We start from the raw sequence: 8,884 nt of genomic DNA, 5'->3' as shown, positions 1-8,884 counted from the left end.
GTGTGCTCCATTAATAACCACCCTTTGTTTCCTATCCCTGAGCCAGCTCTCAACCCACTTACACATATTTTCCCCTATCCCCATTATTCTCATTTTATGTATCAACCTTTTGTGTGGCACCGTATCAAAAGCTTTTGAAAAGTCCATATACACTACGTCCACTGGGTTCCCTTGGTCCAGTCCGGAACTTACCTCTTCATAGAAGCTGATCAGATTAGTCTGACATGAACGGTCCCTAGTAAACCTGTGCTGATACTGGGTCATGAGGTTATTCCTCTTCAGATACTCCAGTATAGCATCCCTTAGAATTCCCTCCAGGATTTTACCCACAGTAGAGGTTAAGCTTACTGGCCGATAATTTCCGAGTTCAGTTTTTGTCCCCTTTTTGAATATTGGCACCACATTTGCTATACGCCAGTCCTGTGGTACAGACCCTGTTATTATGGAGTCTCTAAAGATTAAAAATAATGGTCTATCAATGACTGTACTTAATTCCTGCAGTACTCGGGGGTGTATCCCATCCGGGCCCGGAGATTTGTCAATTTTAGTGATTTTTAGACGCCGCCGCCGCACTTCCTGCTGGGTTAAGCAGGTGACATTTAATGGGGAATTTCTATCACTAGTCATTTTGTCTGCCATGGGATTTTCTTTTGTAAATAATGATGAAAAAAAGTCATTTAGCATATTGGCTTTTTCCTCATCCTCATCCACCATTTCACCCAGACTATTTTTAAGGGGACCAACACTATCATTTTTTAGTTTCTTACTATTTATGTAGTTAAAGAATATTTTAGGATTATTTTTACTCTCTCTGGCAATGAGTCTCTCTGTCTCAATCTTTGCTGCCTTGATTTGCTTTTTACAGAATTTATTTAATTTTCTGTATTTATTTAATGCCTCCTCACTACCTACTTCCTTTAATTCTCTAAATGCTTTCTTTTTGTCACTTATTGCGCCCCTTACAGCTCTATTTAGCCATATTGGTTTCCTCCTATTTGTATTATGTTTATTCCCATACGGTATATACTGTGCACAGGTCCTATCCAGGATGTTAATAAACGTCTCCCATTTTCTTTGTGTATTTTTATGTCTCAGTATATCGTCCCAGTTAATTGCACCAAGATCCTCTCTCATCCGTTGGAAATTTGCCCTCCTGAAGTTTAGTGTCCTTGTCACCCCTCTACTACACATCTTATTAAAGGATACATGAAAACTTATTATTTTGTGATCACTATTCCCCAAGTGACCCCCAACCCTTATATTTGATATGCGGTCTGGCCTGTTGGTTAATATTAGGTCTAGCAGTGCCCCCTTCTTGTTGGGTCCTGAACCAGTTGTCAGAGGTAATTGTCTCTCATAGTTGTCAGACACCGATCACCTTTGCTGGAACTGCAGGTTTCTGTTCCCCAATATATTTCAGGGGAGTTGAAGTCCCCCATAATAATTACTTCTCCCTGAGTCGCAGCTTCATCTATTTGCTTTACGAGGATATTCTCCATTGCTTCCATTATTTTTGGAGATTTATAACAAACCCCTATCAGTAATTTATTATTTTTCCCCCTCCCCTTATCTCCACCCACAGGGACTCTACATTTTCATTAAATTCACCTATATTATCACGCAGGATGGGTTTTAAGGACGATTTTACATACAGACACACCCCTCCCCCTCACTTATTTCTGAACAGGCTATAGCCCTGCAAGTTAACAGCCCAGTCATGGCTCTCATCCAGCCACGTCTCAGATATCCCCACCATGTCATAATTATGCTCCAACAACATTAGTTCTAATTCGTCCATTTTGTTGGCGAGGCTTCTGGCATTAGTATACATGCACTTGATGTTCCTCTCTGTACCTCTATTCTTTCTTAAATTATTAACTGTTCTAACCCCACCCCCCATGCCACCGCCACCCCCAACTTCCTTATTAGTGCCCAGGTCTCTGTCTGCACTATCTTCCCCTCCTATAAATTGAATACCCTCCCCCCCAATTCCTAGTTTAAACACTCCTCCAACCTTCTAGCCATTTTCTCCCCCAACACAGCTGCACCTTCCCCATTGAGGTGCAGCCCGTCCCTAGCGTAGAGCCTGTAGCCAACTGAGAAGTTTTCCCAGTTTTTTGTGGTAAAATTAGGGGTCTCGGCTTATACTCGAGTATATACGTTACATGAGTGGTGATGTGGGGTTCAGCAAGGCCAAGACAGCACTTAGCGACAGCTAGCTCTGTTATGCGTGGCCAAAAGAGAGAGGCCTTGACGACATCCTGTTGACAAGGAAATGGATGGAAGCTAGTGAGACACGTATCTTCATACCAGCATTTTTCAATGAATGGCAGCCGAACGAAAATTCCCTGGGGTGTGGCAAACCCCACCTCACCAGTTGAGGGTTAAGTAAATAAAAAAGTCTTTTTTCAGCTCATCTGTCCACTCAGTGCATGGCTGCCATCCCTGGAAAATCCAACAAGTAATAAAAAATCCAGTACCAAGAGGTTGCAGTCCAATAAGCTTTATTGCAAAATCTTCATTAAAAGCATGGACAACCGACAATAGAAAAATGGCATAAATAGCAGGGGTCCCTGACACGGGTTTACACATTTCAGGGCCAGATATAATAATAATAATCTTTATTTTTATATAGCGCTAACATATTTCGCAGCGCTTTACAGTTTTGCACACATTATCATCACTGTCCCCGATGGGGCTCACAATCTAGAATCCCTATCAGTATGTCTTTGGAATGTGGGAGGAAACCGGAGTGCCCGGAGGAAACCCACGCAAACACGGAGAGAACATACAAACTCTTTGCAGATGTTGTCCTGGGTGGGATTAGAACCCAGGACCCCAGCGCTGCAAGGCTGCAGTGCTAACCACTGTGCCACCATGCCCCTTAGTCATAACCTAGTGTTTATACCAGTGAGTTAGGGTTTATATAAAACGCCCCATCACATGGTTCAGTTATTTCACACCCACAAAATTAAAACGCTTTCACCAGTACAAAAATACAACCTTAAACGCAACAATATGCTGCTGTCATTATACACAGTCCAGAGTTCAGTGATCAATATTAATAACACAATATTCTATCTGTGCTTATTTACACCGGTGGGACGGGCGGCCTCTATTATCAGGATCCAATGAGTTTTTCGGCTAAGGAGTTTTTGTTGCCAAGCTCCGCCCCTTCTGGGCTTGCTGACCCTTTCCATTCCGAAAAACTGGAAACCGCTCAGATCACCGCCGTGTACCTGATAAAATGTCTGGATACATTAGAGGGATTAGGTCTCTTGTCACTGGATCCCTGAGAGGCTCACTGAGGCTGCCGGAGAGATCACAGATACTGCAGGTAACCATGTATGTGACTCATGTACTACTGCAAGTCATAAAGTCACCAATAACCATTGTCTCAGGCCTCACTTAACAAATTGCTTGGTATTTCCTACATATTTACATGCTCCACATCTGCCCCTGCAGGTGAAGAAACCTTTAGTAGACAACCAGGACGTTCTACTAGGACCATCCATCACCAGATTAGGAAGGTGGGAGCTCTCCTTAATAAACCCCTCCTGAAGAATACTCTCCAGAGTAGGATCCCTTCTGAGCATTGGCGTCTTTATCTGCTATAGGTGGTGACTAGGGTTGAGCGACCTTGACCTTTTTAGAGTCGAGTCGTGTTTCGCGAAACCCGACTATCTTAGAAGTCGAGTCGAGTGGAATCGGCCGATTATCGCGAAAAGTCGGGTATCGCCCGAAACACGAAACCCAATGCAAGTCAATGGGGGAGCATAGTCGGCAGTGAGTGGAGGCCAGGAAAACACCTACACTGCCCATTTTAATGGCAAAAACATCCATTCTTGTTACAGAAGCTTGTCAATCGTAATTTACCTTATAATAATTGGAAGGCATTTGAAATTGGGGGTCATTTGGCTAAAGTTGTGGGAGGTAGGGCTGGTTCAAGTAATTAGTGGGCCCAGTAAATCTGGACCACGTCACGGCAGTGGAGCAGGGAGAGGTAAGTATTTCAACTTTGCAAGTGCTGTGATCCTGAGCAAGCAGGGGGGGCCCACTCGTTGGCATTGGCACTGGCACAGGGCCCCTCGAAGTACAGCGGTGTGTTTGCACGGCGGGGGCGCCTCCCACCGGCAGCAACACTTTTGCGTACTATGAGAGGCCCTGTGCCAGTGATGTCGCCAACTAGTATTCCTCCCCCCACCTGATGAAGGAACCTGCACTTTCATCTGCACCTTCCTCTTTGTCCCCGTGTAAGGTGGTATGGTATGCAGGAAGAGGAACCTGACTTTCAGCAGGGTCACAATCTTGCTGTGTAGCGTGCACGGGGAATTTTGCGTTATGGGTCAATGTACCAGCAGACTCATCTATCACTGGCTGGGCAATGGGCAGGATGAGGAGGAAACACAGATATAGGCCCAAAGAATAAAGTGGGCTAAATGCAGTTCAAAATTGGTAACACAGGACTAACCAGGGGGCATTGCAGTGGAGGACAACTGGAATGAGAGGCTGACACAGAGAGTAGGCCCAAATCAGTAAGTAGTCTAAATGCAGTTCAAAATTGGCAACCATAGTAAACAGGCGGCACAGCTTTGTTCAGTGGAGGAGAACAGCAAGGAGTGGCAGACACCGATAGTAGGCCCCAACCCAACTAGTAGGCCAAATGCAGTCTAACATTAACAACTACTTAACGGGAGCCTGAAAATGGAATTTCAGGACAGGAAACCAGGAGAACAGCAAGGAGTGGCAGACACTGATAGTAGGCCCCAAACCAACTAGTATGCCAAATGCAGTTGTTCCATTTAACTACAATTTAATGAGAGCCTGAAGATAGAAGCTCAGGAAAGGCAACCAGGAGAACACCTTGGAGTGGAACACACCATCTCTCTACACCCCATACCCAATTTGTAGGCCTAATGCAGTGTAGTGTCCAACAACTACTAAACGAGAGCATGAAGATCGAAGCTCAGGAAAGGCAACCAGGAGAACACCTTGGAGTGGAACACACCATCTCTCTACACCCCATACCCAATTTGTAGGCCTAATGCAGCGTAGTTTCCAACAACTACTAAACGAGAGCATGAAGATCGAAGCAATGGAGAGGAAACCTGGTGCACACCTTGGGGAGGCAGACACCGTTAGTAGGCCCTACCAAAGTTGTACCCCCAATGCAGTTTTAAAATTCCTAGAGGCTGAAAACAAGACTATTGACGCTCTGCTTTTTTCAAAGGAACACAGCTGAATTGAGTGGCGCAGACAGACACAGGTAGTAGGACTCAAACCAAAAATGTGGCTCACTGCAGCTTAAAAAAGTTACAGGGGTACACAAGCAGCAGTGCTCTGGGCAGTGGAGGACAATTTCAATAGTGGACCGCAGACAGACTTTGTACGCCTACTATTACAAAAAGGATGCTCTATGCAATTAAAAATAGGTTCCAGGGGTCCACGGGCAGCAGTGGTGTGGTCAGTGGACGAGTATTGGAAGGCGGGACCGCAGACAGGCGTAGTAGGCCTAACATAACAAAATTAGGCTGTAGACACTGTAAAATTGGTTCCAGGGGTACACGGGCAGCAGTGGTGTGGTCAGCGGAGGAAAATTGGAATTAGGGACTGCAGACAGACTTTGTAGGCTGTCCCCTGTGGACCATGCATCCAACACATTAACGCAGTGCGCAGTAATGGACACGTAACTTTTTGTGGACATGCCTACTGGTCCATGCGTCTCTTGTCAGGTGCACCTTTCTACTGTTTGATTGCCTGAGTGCTATGACAATTCAGACTTTTTCATGCCGGTGGAGGGCTGGGATGGCTTTTCTCGCAAAAGAAATGTCGACTGGGTAGCTTGAACCGTTGCACAGCGTAGTTCATCTGGGCTTTCTAAATATAAAACAAAGAAAAAAAGGAGGCTCCATGCACTTTCAGCTGGGTTCCAGGGGTACACGGCCAGCATTGGTCTGGTCAGTGGAGAACTATTGGAAGGAAGGACCGCAGACACGCTTCGAAGGCCTAACATAATAACACATGGCTGTAGTCAATTTTAAATTGGTTCCAGGGGAACACGGGCAGCAGTGGCCTGGTCAATGTAGTAGTAGTATAAAGAACGGACCGCAGACAGGCATCGAAGGCCTAAAATAATAACACATGGCTGTAGTCAATTTTAAATTGGTTCCAGGGGAACACGGGCAGCAGTGGCCTGGTCAGTGTAGTAGTAGTAGAAAGAACGGACCGCAGACAGGCATCGAATGCCTAAAATAAAAAAATTGGGCTGGCTGTAGGCAATTTTAAATTGGTTCCAGGGGTACACGGGCAGCAGTGGTGTGGTCAGTGGAGGCCTAGTGGAAGGAGTGACCGCAGACAGGCATCGAAGGCCTAAAATAATAACACATGGCTGTAGTCAATTTTAAATTGGTTCCAGGGGAACACGGGCAGCAGTGGCCTGGTCAGTGTAGTAGTAGTAGAAAGAACGGACCGCAGACAGGCATCGAAGGCCTAAAATAAAAAAATTGGGCTGGCTGTAGGCAATTTTAAATTGGTTCCAGGGGTACACGGGCAGCAGTGGTGTGGTCAGTGGAGGCATAGTGGAAGGAGTGACCGCAGACAGGCTTCGAAGGCCTAACATAACAAAAATGTCAATACAATGGTATTGTGAGTGCCAGGCATTGAAGGATGTCAGCGCATAGACTAAACATTGGTGGAGCTGTGAGAGATAATTTTGCAAGTGGTAGAGCACTGTTTGAGCTGGGGGGGGGAACTGTCTTGTGGCCGGCGGTACAGGCCCAGGGCCCCTCATATTACAATGGTGTGTCTGACGTTGGGTGCGCACCACCACCGCCAGAGACACTTTATTGTACTATGAGGGACCCAGTGGCAGTGCCGTCGACCAAAAGCGGGCACACCCACCTCTTCAGACAAACAGCACTCACGGGTGCTGGCGCCAAGTGGCGATACCACGGCCCCGTGTGGGGAGTTTGGCCATTTAGTGAGGTGTAAACATGTCGTATGCTGGACAATCAGGTGAAGAAAATTACGATTGGAAAAGTCATTCAGAATAGTCCACAGGCAAGACCTTTTCATAGGAAAGCTAGGTGTCAGCCGGGCAAGGTGGGGCAAAAGATTTCGAAATCCAGTTGTGGTTCATTTTAATGAAGGTTAGATCATCTACATTTTGGGTAGCCAGACGAGTCCTTTTTTCTGTTAGTATTGAACCTGCAGCACTGAATACTCTTTCTGATAGGACACTAGCTGCCGGGCAAGCAAGCTCCTGCAATGCATATTCTGCCAATTCTGGCCAGGTGTCTAATTTGGATGCCCAGTAATCAAATGGGAATGACGGTTGAGGGAGAACGTCGATAAGGGATGAAAAATAGTTTGTAACCATACTGGACAAATGTTGTCTCCTGTCACTTTGAATTGATGCTGCAGTACCTGTCCTGTCTGCGGTCATAGCAAAATCACTCCACAACCTGGTCAGAAAACCCCTCTGGCCAACGCCACTTCTGATTTCTGCCCCTCTAACACCTCTGGTCTGCTGGCCCCTGCAGCTCGTGTGAGAACGATCACGGGCGCTGTGTGCAGGGAATGCCAGAAGCAAACGGTCAACAAGAATTGATTGTTTGGTTGCTAATATTAGTTCCAAGTTCTCATGTGGCATTATATTTTGCAATTTGCCTTTATAGCGAGGATCAAGGAGGCAGGCCAACCAGTAATCGTCATCGTTCATCATTTTAGTTATGCGTGTGTCCCTTTTGAGGATACGTAAGGCATAATCCGCCATGTGGGCCAAAATTCCAGTTCTCAAATCTGCGGTTGTGCTTGGTTGAGGGGCAGTTTCAGGCAAATCAATGTCACTTGTGTCCCTCAAAAAACCAGAACCCGGCATTGCCGCGCCACCAATTTCCAGTGGCCCCGGAAAAGCTTCCTCATTAAAAATATAATCTTCCCCATCATCCTCCTCGTCCTCCTCCTCCTCTTCGCCCGCTACCTCGTCCTGTACACTGCCATGGCCAGACAATGGCTGACTGTCATCAAGGCTTTCCTCTTCCTCAGCTGCAGACGCCTGATCCTTTATGTGCGTCAAACTTTGCATCAGCAGACGCATTAGGGGGATGCTCATGCTTATTATGGCGTTGTCTGCACTAACCAGCCGTGTGCATTCCTCAAAACACTGAAGGACTTGACACATGTCTTGAATCTTCGACCACTGCACACCTGACAACTCCATGTCTGCCATCCTACTGCCTGCCCGTGTATGTGTATCCTCCCACAAAAACATAACAGCCCGCCTCTGTTCGCACAGTCTCTGAAGCATGTGCAGTGTTGAGTTCCACCTTGTTGCAACGTCTATGATTAGGCGATGCTGGGGAAGGTTCAAAGAACGCTGATAGGTCTGCATACGGCTGGAGTGTACGGGCGAACGGCGGATATGTGAGCAAAGTCTACGCACTTTAAGGAGCAGGTCAGATAACCCCGGATAACTTTTCAGGAAGCACTGCACCACCAGGTTTAAGGTGTGAGCCAGGCAAGGAATGTGTTTCAGTTGGGAAAGGGAGATGGCAGCCATGAAATTCCTTCCGTTATCACTCACTACCTTGCCTGCCTCAAGATCTACAGTGCCCAGCCACGACTGGGTTTCTTTCTGCAAGAACTCGGACAGAACTTCCGCAGTGTGTCTGTTGTCGCCCAAACACTTCATAGCCAATACAGCCTGCTGACGTTTGCCAGTAGCTGCCCCATAATGGGAGACCTGGTGTGCAACAGTGGAAGCTGCGGATGGAGTGGTTGTGCGACTGCGGTCTGTGGACGAGCTCTCGCTTCTGCAGAAGGACGAGGAGGAGGAGGAGGGGGTGCGAACGGCTACAGCCAACTGTTTCCTAGACCGTGGGCT

The sequence above is a fragment of the Ranitomeya imitator genome, chromosome 2, assembly GCF_032444005.1.
Source record: "Ranitomeya imitator isolate aRanImi1 chromosome 2, aRanImi1.pri, whole genome shotgun sequence".
Classification (NCBI taxonomy): domain Eukaryota; kingdom Metazoa; phylum Chordata; class Amphibia; order Anura; family Dendrobatidae; genus Ranitomeya; species Ranitomeya imitator.
Note: the sequence above shows the minus strand (reverse complement) of the source record.